The sequence below is a fragment of the Misgurnus anguillicaudatus genome, chromosome 6 (assembly GCF_027580225.2).
Source record: "Misgurnus anguillicaudatus chromosome 6, ASM2758022v2, whole genome shotgun sequence".
In the NCBI taxonomy this organism is placed as follows: Eukaryota; Metazoa; Chordata; class Actinopteri; order Cypriniformes; family Cobitidae; genus Misgurnus; species Misgurnus anguillicaudatus.
Window position 1 is genome coordinate 12,425,143 of NC_073342.2, and position 11,336 is coordinate 12,436,478.

General features: G+C 34.5%; 1 long non-coding RNA gene across 1 annotated transcript; it reads left to right on the forward strand.

Annotated features, from left to right (window-relative positions):
• The first annotated feature begins 632 nt into the window (after positions 1-632).
• LOC129434094 (uncharacterized) lies at positions 633-1,585 on the forward strand. Its single transcript, XR_008640572.2, has 3 exons — positions 633-1,169; positions 1,267-1,398; positions 1,474-1,585. It is a non-coding gene; the product is annotated as an uncharacterized lncRNA (long non-coding RNA).
• The last annotated feature ends 9,751 nt before the right edge of the window (positions 1,586-11,336 follow it).

Sequence of the window (11,336 nt, forward strand, 5' to 3'; positions counted from 1 at the left end):
ACATCCTTTTGTGTGTAAGTGTGTATTAGTACATGCTAACGATATTCAAAAAGTACATACCTCAAAGAAAACGATGACGCGAGTTATCGTCTCTAACGTTCGAGGACTACAAAAAACACTCGGATTGTAGGCAACAGTTTACTTCCTGGGATTAGTGACGTAGAGAAGACCAACATTATCATAGTTCAGCCCTCTCTGCTTCGCTTGGGTACGCCCTCAAAGACGGGGGTGGAGAGCGCTGAGTCAGAAGAGCGCTAAAATGGCGGGGTTGGGAGTCCCTGCTTTGACCCTGTTTGCAAACTCTTGTTTCATTGTTTAAGCGATTAAATCTCTCGAGTAGACGCTGTCTCTTTAGATGCAAGGGCAAAATATCACTTTATGGACTTACACAGAGGACATCATGTTTAATACGGTTCCGGAAAAATCCAGTCAGAAGTTGTTCACGGAGTTTTCACAATAACTGCTTCTTATGAATCGAAGCTGGATTTGCGCGACGTTTCCTCCTGAAAGTTGGATTACCGTGCACTTCTGGATCACAGGCTGTAAGTATTCATGTTTATTATTTGCCTTTAATGTAAGTTACGTTACCGGTAACCGGAGCTTAACATTATGTGCTTGTAGAGCTGAGATATATATCTATGTGTAGAGCTAAGCTTGCAAGCTAATTGTTTTGTGTTGTAATAATGTATTTCATAAACAACGAACCATATTTACACACGTGTATGTTGAATTATGCAGACTATCGTTTTTATCAATGTTTATTTAGACGTGTTTACAAACTTGCTAAGCTGTTCCAGCTAAACTGTTACCGGTAAAGTTTGTTCTCATGATCAAACTCAAGAAACTCTAAGTACAGATGATTTGTTTAACGTTATATGTATTTTACTGTTGTTTTTACTTGAAGCTTTCTTAGATTTTGAAACGAAGTAAACACGTAATGTGTGTTGCTAATGTTGGGCCATGTAATACATTAACGTTTTAATGAATAGTCTAACGATTTATAATCGTTGTACTCTATTGTTATAATATGTCTTTTTGACTGAATACATGTTTGTTTTATTTGTCTATATCCTAGATTCGCAGCTGGACACATCATTCTACACTGTATGCAAACATGCAACATCATTACACACAGTACAAGGAGTCAGATTGGCATATGAGGAGCAAAGGTGTGTAACACATATGATGTATTTAGCTAGTGAAACCACTACCAGTCTTAAATGTATAACTGATGATGACAAAAAAAATTTCTCTGCATAATCATAGGAACCCAGGCAGTAGCATCGTTTCACAATGTTTCAATCACCATCATCAGTGGATGCCTTTGCCGTCCGTACCCTGAGATTTCAGATTTGCAGCAAAAAATTTGACTTTCCCATTTATTGGAATGCTGTGCAGGTATTTTAGTAACTGTGTTAAATAAAGTAGTATTTACTTTTACAATAAATGTATTGCTTGTTTATATTTTTACAGGTTGTACCTTGCAGCCATCCATTACAATGTCACCAAGCCGTAACAAAAGCAGGAGAGGGAAAGTACAAGGCTGTGTTCCCAAAACACACAAGTGACATACTGTAAGTGAAGAAGTTTTATTTTAATCCCAATCTACATTAATATGATGAATATGAGTTTACCATTATAATCACACACAATTTGTTTACTATGAAGTTATGCAGGTCATGTGTTATGTTGTGTGGGTCAGGAGTTTATAATCCATCTGTTTAGAAGTTTAAAAGCCATCTCTGTGTGGATTTAAGAACAGCTGTGTGTAATCAGGTTTCATGGTAGTTTAAAGAGCCATCTGGCGGGCACAAAGGGTTTTCAGCCAAAGGGCAAATAGGTCATGGGAACAAGACACTGGTCTGAGGAATGTCATGGGGGTCTTGCCTGAACAGAAACATATTGTTTTAAGCATGAGGGAGGGAACAAAGACCATATATATTTACCAAGCCGGGCTCACAGACTTGAGACTGATTTGGAGAATGCCCCCAGAACTTCACTCGGGTTCTGGGGAGATTCATCAGGCAGGCTCGGCTTCTTATTTTGTCCGGAAAATAAAAGTCTATCTCTTGAAATCAGAACCTAAGACTGAAGATTGTTTCATTTGAGGAAAAGGAAAACCACAACATTTGGTGCCGAAACCCGGGATAGAAAAGAGCTGGACAGTCACACCACCTGGGCAAATCTGACGAGCAACACAAACAGCGTATGGCCATATACTAAAGGTAAGCACTTTTTGCTTATTTATTAGGTTTGTGTTGTTGGCCAGACTTTGCTCAACGTGGTGAGAAATTTAAGCTCTTCTAAATTTAAGAACCATACATGTGAACTGGGTTTTGATTTCAAGGGTACAATCTAATTAAGGCATGCATGCATGAATCTGTGTTAATTACTTTGGCGATCAAGGTGAATTGAAACAGATTTTAAGTTAAGAGAACGCGTAAGAGTTGCCTGTATCTGTTGATTGGAAGTGTATGATACAGAAGTCTATACCAGTGGAAAAGGAGGTGTATGGTATAGAGGTCAATGTCGTGTGGTCGGAAGTGTTTATCGATATTGACAGTATACCGTGTAAAAATTGTATATTTTATTGTTTTAGTTAACGACCATGTTGTAGGAGGTGTAATGGTCATTCGATTTGGGTATATAAGGTGATATCAAGAGGTGGCATACAAGGTTTTATGTATGAAAATATATGTACTGTATGTGTTTGAATTTTGAGTGTGTATGCAGCTGCAGAGTTTGTTTGATAGTGAGAAAAATGTGAACGTGCATCTGGTAAAGCAGGGAGAAAGTTTCCCTTAGGCAGTCTCTGCGGGCTGTTAAGGGGGGTATATCCTGTGAGTATAGGGTAAATTACTGTGTTAGAGTGTGGAAGAATGAGCCCTAAAAAATAAATAAATAAATGCTAATTGGTTATTACTGAAAAATGGTTGGGTTAACAATTTGGTTTATAAGTTATCAAACATACATTTGAAATTTAAGGTTTGGTAAAAACAATTGACACCAGATGGGACATCAAAAAGAGCACAGAACCTGAGACCACAGCTGGCTTTCTCAATGGACAATGCAATCAGGTGGCCACCTACAGAGATGAGCAGTTTTGCTTGTTAAAAGATTGTATTGTTCACCTGAGATGGCTCGGGGTGGTCAAATCACAAATACTCTTCCAAATTTAAGAATAAAAAGGGGAAATTAAAGATTACTAGATTAAATGATAAGAATAAAGGGTTTCATTTTCAAAAGGAATGTGTGCTAGGACAGATGATGGTTTGTTGTGTGTATGAGTTTTATTGTTTTATTTTTGTCGTTGAGTGGCTTGGATAAAGAGTTAATGCTAAGTTGAGAAAATGCCTAAGAAGTTTCGCGAACCTGAGTGTTACCGTGTTGGGGCAGACACGTTGAGGTTCGGAGAGAGGAGTTATTAAGTCCTGCAGGTCAGGTACGGTCTATGTGTTATTTGTCTTGTTGTTTTGGAAGGCCCGGGCTGATGAGAGATATTGTTTTTGTTTTATTTGTCATGTCGGATTGGTAAATTGTGTAAGGGAATCTTTTTCATGTTGGTGGAAGTGTAGTGGAATGATGAACTTGGCTAGGTAGTCTAGATAGAGTTGTTTTATTTTATTTGTGTGAGAATGCAATGTGTCTGTAATATATCGAGTCTGGGTGGGAATGTATGAGATGATGAAAGAGTGGGGGCTGAGTGAGCAGTGGGTGGGTCTTTCTTCTGTTGCTCTGTGGAGAGCACAGAGAGGTGTTGTGTTACAGGAGTGAAGATTGTTTAAAACTACAAAAAAGGAGATAAAGTTTGAAAATATGAGTAAGAGTATGAATAAGAGACAGTTATAAATGCTGGGTATTAAAGATTAGAATTGAAGACATTGTGGTTCTGAGGTATTGTAGCCAAAAATATTAGTTATTACAGTGAAGTATACAGCTACTTCTAGAAATTAAATCATTCATTTAAAGGATTGATTAAAATAAAAAATTGTGCTCAATAGGAAAAGATTGCTTGTCCAAAAAAGGACAGATGTTGGTGATGTATTTGATTCTATTTGACAAAACACTACAAAATATTATAAAGGAAATTTTATTTTAAAGACACATTGGAAATCTAAGTAACAATTTGGGGAATATATAAATTGGATAAATAAAAACAATAAGTTTGTGAAGTGGTTAAATGAGAAATAATTATAAAATATAAGGTGTGTTATATTGCAAAGAAAAGATTATGGCAGTCACATTAATGGAAAAATAAGGATTAAACAACTGTTGTGTGGAGAATTAGAAAATAAAATAATTGGAGTTCAAATGAGGAAACATTTGATGTGGCATTGTGTGAGAAATACAATTAAATAAAAATATAAACTAATGAAAGATAAGAGGAGATAATTAACAGACAAAGAAATGCTCAAAGGGAGAAGGAGAGAAAGAGAGAGAGAGAGAGAGAAAGGGAGGGGGAAGGTCAACTCCCATAGCTCGAGGGAATTGTGGGATTAAGAAAAATTTAGCAGGAAGACAGAAGTAAAGCTTTGAAAAGAAAAAACAACAAATTAGAGAAAAAAAGAGACCAAGTTATTAAAGGTGGAAATAAAGAGGAAAATAAAAAGGACAGGAAAATTATTAAAAGGTGAATGACAGAGATAAATTATACAAAGATAAATTATTACAAAATGAAGAGGAGTCTTCATCTGAAGATTGAAGGTGGTCACAAAATAAATTTTATTTTAAATTAAACGGCAATATTTTGCAATGGGTTAAGTTAAACATTGAAAAGCTGAAAGCTCTCATCCTTTGACATTCAAGAAAGTGAATAAAAGCTGGCGATGAAAAGACAATGGCAAAAACTGTGTGACATCAAAGTGTTGGAGTTGCAAAGACAGGAGAACTCATAACCTGGACTGAGAACACATCCTACATGAATGGGAATATAACTGTATGTCTCAAGCAGTGAAGGGGGCACTGCACACTGCACAATGTTCTGAAACAATGTTCAGAAAAGACTGAGTGGAGTCCAGAAAGACTCACAAAGACAATATTGTTCTTGGAGACAAGAGAAAAACTGGACTATACCTTTGCTTCTTCATACAAGCCTTTGGGTGAAAAGGGAAAGAGTGAAACAGCCGTTCAATGTTTAGCAAAGGACCTTATAACTGTAGGGACACATACAATCTTTAGGTGAAAATCAGCTAGACAAATTTAAAGGCTGATCACGAACTTATGTTGTTATGTGTGACTACCTTTTCTGAAATCAAATCAGACTCCTATTAATCTGACAGGAAGAAATGCATAATGAAAATTGGGGGGTTTGAATTTGGTATCTACAGAGGAAGTTAGAACTCCAATGATGGTACTAAGCTAAAAAGCAAATATAAATGGCATAGAACAGCTATGGCAGAAAGGAAAATAAAATAGATAAAAGAAATAAATTGAAAAAACACCATAGGATACTATAAAAGGTAAACAAGAAAAAGCTGTGAGAATAGAAAAAAGAAATAACTAATTATTGTAACAAACATACGATTTAAGGAAATAAATCTAAATTGTATCTAGTCACGATTTAAGAGCAATTAATGACAAGAAAAGATTGATGATCCAAAAAATTACAGACTTTGCTTACAACTGTTTCTTCATTTGATAAACATTTTTACTGTGAATGGTGATTTGCATAAGAGGTAGATACTTGCATTTACGTATTTAATTATAAGGGAAAATATTATACAGGTTTAGAATGGATGAACTACTATTCCAACAGGCGGAAAGTTAATTTGGTTGATTAATGCTAAAAAGTTGATAAAATGATTGGTTGTCATTGAGTTATAGGGACACAGAGAACAGTTGATTTGCCAGCATGGACAAACAGATGTGGAAGCTAAAAAGGGTCTCAGAGTGTCAGGAGATCTTTTTAGATTGTATAGAAGTGAGAAATCTCAGTCATAAAGATTATTATCATAGATGTACATGGGGGAAATAAGTGGAATGAAAATAAGTCATTTAATTCATGAGGAGAATGAAGATTTTGAGTTGAGATAAGAAGGGAAAAATTGATGTGACGGATAAGAGAGAAGAAAAATTTGACTATCATCTATAATCACAAAGGATGGTAGATAAAAAGGTATAGAAAAGGAATAATCATCAAAGCCATACTTAACAAAATGTGTGAAAATACTAATCATAACAGAACTTATGTTTTACCTAAACTAACAACCGTACACCTTTAACACTGCATGAAATATTCGCCGATAGACCTATGCGTATTGTAAAAACATCTGTAATTAAGTGTTATATGAACAAACTAATTGTCTATGTATTGAGTTATTTGTGTACAGAAAAAGCTGAAAGGAGTTGAGGAGGACATGAGACAACATGACTTGATGAGTGGGAGATGATCTAGCTTATCTGAGGTTCGAGAGGTCGGAGGAGGCCAAACACGGCCACAGGGGGCCTAACTGGGGGAGACAGGATGAGACCAGCCCCAGAATGTCCAAGTGGGAGGAGCAGCCAATGTAGCAGAGCTCGTAGGAAGGAGAGAAGGAGAAAGAATGCCAATGATATGAAAGAAGAAACATCAAAACCAAATTAAAGTAAAAGCAATTCAAATATACCGACGGATGGAGAGCAAAGTTTTGAGCACCGAGAGGAAGAAGTGAAAAAGAGAAATTGTCAAAAGAAATTGAATTGAAAAGAACGAAGCTGATTACTACAGAAGATTTGCATTGCTACAGTCAATTAAAGAACGAAACCGATAACTACAGAAGATTTGCATTGCTACAGTCAATTAAAGAACGAAACCGATTACTACAGAAGATTTGCATTGCTAAAGTCAATTAAACTTCCTGGCGATGGACTTTTGCCTTAAACAAGGCCCAGTGAAAGATCTGCAATAATTTCAAAGGAACAGACTCTGAAAGAAAGACTAAAAACATAGAGACATTGAACAGAGAACTTAAGGTGGACATTTTATGGGAAACATCCCAAAGATAACAATGATACAAATGGGGAATATTTACAGTTAAGGAAATATATTTGCAAAACCAGATTTCAATAATGCAATAACATTTTCAAGTCCACATACTTTGGGGTGATAAATTCAACAAGAATTCTTATGGATTACAAGAAAAAGTTTAAGGTCAATTTATCTGGATAATATTTAGGTCTTTTGGAAAATTCTGAGTTTAAAAAATACATCTGGTAGGCCACAATTTGGAAATTTGTGTCAATGGAAGTAAATAACAAAACACTAAAAATAAAAAAAGAAGGATAGATATTTCAGAATGGTACAGTAAAATTTCTGAATGGTACAGTAAGATTACAATCAAGAAAATATAAGCCTTATGGAATTATAGACTTAAGAAAATTAAATAGGAAATGCTTTATAACAGAAATTTTGAATGAATCAACTAAAAAACCGCTAGATCTATTGTGAAGACATCAAAAAGTATAACTTAAGGTGTAAAAGTGAGAAGAGAAATGCTATTAGAAGAATAATATAATCAAATCAGAGCAACATATACAATGAAGGTATTTGAAGATCAAATAATATCGATTGGAACATTATTTTGAATTTGTAGAAAAGAAAATGTTTGACCTCATTAGGAGGGAGAGAAAAAGTACTTAAATATGAGGGAGATAGGAAATCACTACAAAAGAAGGGTATTTAGAATCCTTATAAAAGGATGAACACAACAATTAATCATAAATTATATGTAGATTCTGTTGATCAACCAAATGGGTACCAAATTAGATTAAGATGGGATTAAGCTAAATAAGGAATTTAATAAAGTTTTGTCAGAATAAAAATAGAGAATAAATAAATTATGTACAATACTACAATCAAAAAGTAGATTATTAAGTTTACAAATAAGGCATTAATTTATATCTTAGGATAACAACTAGATGCAGCCATTAGAAATACATGATAACATACACTGAATCAATTTTAATTAGAGGTTAGTGGGTAAATGAGGCATTGGTGTCTGGTTAAAGAACCAAATGAAATTTAAAATATGATGGAAAAATTTACTTGAAATCAACAAGAATGTTATCAGGAATTACGTTACAAGACAGTAATGGATTTACAAATAGTAAACGAGAATTCAAGCACCTCTGATGAGGATGGAAAAAATTAATTTAAATTGTGATCAAGAATTATTATGGATGATTTACTTAGTTGTATTATGGGTTATTTCCATTTACTAGTTTTATTTGAATTAATTACATTTATGCGTGTAATATGCAATCTTTAATTAGTTTATTATTGGTTATTTACGTTTAATTGTTTTATTTGGAGTAATTTTACTTTCATTTGTGTTGCAATCTTTACTTAGTATATTAGTGGTTCACATTTTATTGTGTTATTCGAGTTAATCTACATTTATTTGTGTTTTTGATGCCATCTTTACCTAGTTTTATTATTGGTTATTGCTCTTTACTTTGTTTATTTGAATTAACTTACATTTATACTTGTTTATTATACTTAATTTTTGAGTTTTTATGCTTCAATTCAGTATCAATTAGTTATATTTACTCGTTTTGAATTTGAACATTAATCTTTAACATTTATTTTGTGTTTATTATGCATACTTTACTTGTGTTTTTATTATTTTTTACTTTAACATTTATTTTGTGTTTATTATGCATACTTTACTTGTGTTTTTATTATTTTTTACTTGGATTCATTAACGTTGACTTTACATTTACGATGTTTATCATATACTCTACATAGCTAAAACGATAACTGTAAGCGTAGAACCAATTGCGCACAAACTGTTTAGGGCTTAAGTACTTTTACTTTTACATTCAAGTCAAAATGAGAATGGAAAGATGTTTGTCTTATTGTCCATAGTTCGAAGTGCAGTGGCATAATTTAGTAATTGGTAAGGTATAGTGGCTTTCTTTAGCCACAAGATATTAATAATTGAAACGCTGAATTATGAAACTGCACTCCGTATTAAAATAAACAGGAAAGGTGAGGCTAAATTAAGCCTCAGAGCGGGGATTATGAAGAAGTTTTATTTTAATCCCAATCTACATTAATATGATGAATATGAGTTTACCATTATAATCACACACAATTTGTTTACTATGAAGTTATGCAGGTCATGTGTTATGTTGTGTGGGTCAGGAGTTTATAATCCATCTGTTTAGAAGTTTAAAAGCCATCTCTGTGTGGATTTAAGAACAGCTGTGTGTAATCAGGTTTCATGGTAGTTTAAAGAGCCATCTGGCGGGCACAAAGGGTTTTCAGCCAAAGGGCAAATAGGTCATGGGAACAAGACACTGGTCTGAGGAATGTCATGGGGGTCTTGCCTGAACAGAAACATATTGTTTTAAGCATGAGGGAGGGAACAAAGACCATATATATTTACCAAGCCGGGCTCACAGACTTGAGACTGATTTGGAGAATGCCCCCAGAACTTCACTCGGGTTCTGGGGAGATTCATCAGGCAGGCTCGGCTTCTTATTTTGTCCGGAAAATAAAAGTCTATCTCTTGAAATCAGAACCTAAGACTGAAGATTGTTTCATTTGAGGAAAAGGAAAACCACAACATTAGCAGTAATGTTTTATTTCAAATACATTCATAATTAAAAACTTAATGTATGAAGCAGGGAAATAAATGATCAAAACAAAAGATTTATTGACTGCAATAGTTGTACAGTTATGTGGATGATGTGATCAGGCTTGTGTTGGCTGAGGTATTTGAAGATAAGCTGAAGGAAACCCCGATTCCAATGGACCTGGCATCACAGTTTGAGAGACCTTCAAAGGAGGACGTGATTGCATGCCATCTTCAGTGCAGGGGTCGTCAGAAGCCAACATTACGATCAGGAAGCTCCAAGCATATCTGGAGAACAACACACGACAGGATGATAACCCTAAAGTGTCGTCTTAGATAGCACCAGCTGACAAAGCTTTGATATGCCATTTATCTGAATAGATAGCTGTAAGAAGTGAATTGAAAAAAATTTTGAAAGAAGAGCACAATATGGTTACTAAAGTATGTTTATTTGTATATTGTTTAACATTTAAATATATATTTGTAATAAATAAACTTTTGACTGACTACTATATTTTCTTTAAAGTTACATCTTTTGTTCTTTTGGGTACTTTGTTACTATAATAATACTTTAGTGTTATTGGTTTAAAAATGTAATAAAACTTACTCTAGTCCTGCGCCTCAAAGGCTTATAGTCGGTACAATAAATGTTCTGTGTGTAGGGATTTAGACAATTTGTGCAAAACCTGGATGACGAATCACGCAGGTAAGAGGCCCTGGAACCTGTTGCATTCTCCTTAAAACCTAATAAGTAAAAACATAGCACTTATAAGTAAGCAGTCTTTCATAATAAAGTTTACCATAGTAAAATAATGTAGAACTAACATTCATTTCAATTAATACTTTTTTTGTGCTACATTTGGTGTTTCCATATAGTTTGCACAGTAATATAGTATGTAAGCAGTCTTTTATAATAAATTTTACTTTAGTAAAATAATGTTAAGAAGTGAAATAGTTTTATAATCATTTCAACAAATACTTTCTATGTGCTACATTTGGTGTTTCCATATAGTTATGTAGTACGTTATAATTACCTTTTGGATGTCTTTGCAACACATTTTCGTCTTCGTTTAGCATTCTGGCAGAGCTAAGGACACCTAATAAAAGTTAAATCCAATCGCATTCATTGACGGAGATTGTTTATATCGTAACGGCCTTCTGAACTCTCTGGATCGAGCTCGAAATGGTAAGGCAGTACAGACACCATCGTTTATAGAGAAATATAACGCTTGTTTACGTTGCCTGTGACTCTCAGTCAGATCCGGAAAACCCACGCGTAGTGAGGGGCGTAACCTTTCAAACACACACCGAACCCAGCTGACCAATAACAGTTGAGTAGTCATCTGACCAATCCGATTACACTAGACATTTTGGGAGGCGGAGACAGGAACTAAACCGAGCGTTTTCCAGACAGTGGGAAATCGGTGAGGTATGTAAGCAATTTATAAGACTCACAATGCATTAGTTCAAGTTTTAATAACATGTATGTACTCTGGGATATTGCAATAACGTGCTAACGTGCCAATTTATTAGCATAATTGGTGCTCTTTAACAGACACATCAGTTATATTATATTTGACTTTGAAAATAAAATGGCAACTCCTCCACTAACATTTGTACCATGGCTAATAAACAAATCACTTCTCCACCCCATTCTCCATTCTATTTCATTTTTCATATCACTACAGTTGTGTTCAAAATTATTCAACCCCCCAATGCTGTTAAGGGTTTTAGGGAATTTAGTGTACATTTGTAATTGTATTCAGAATGAAATCCTAC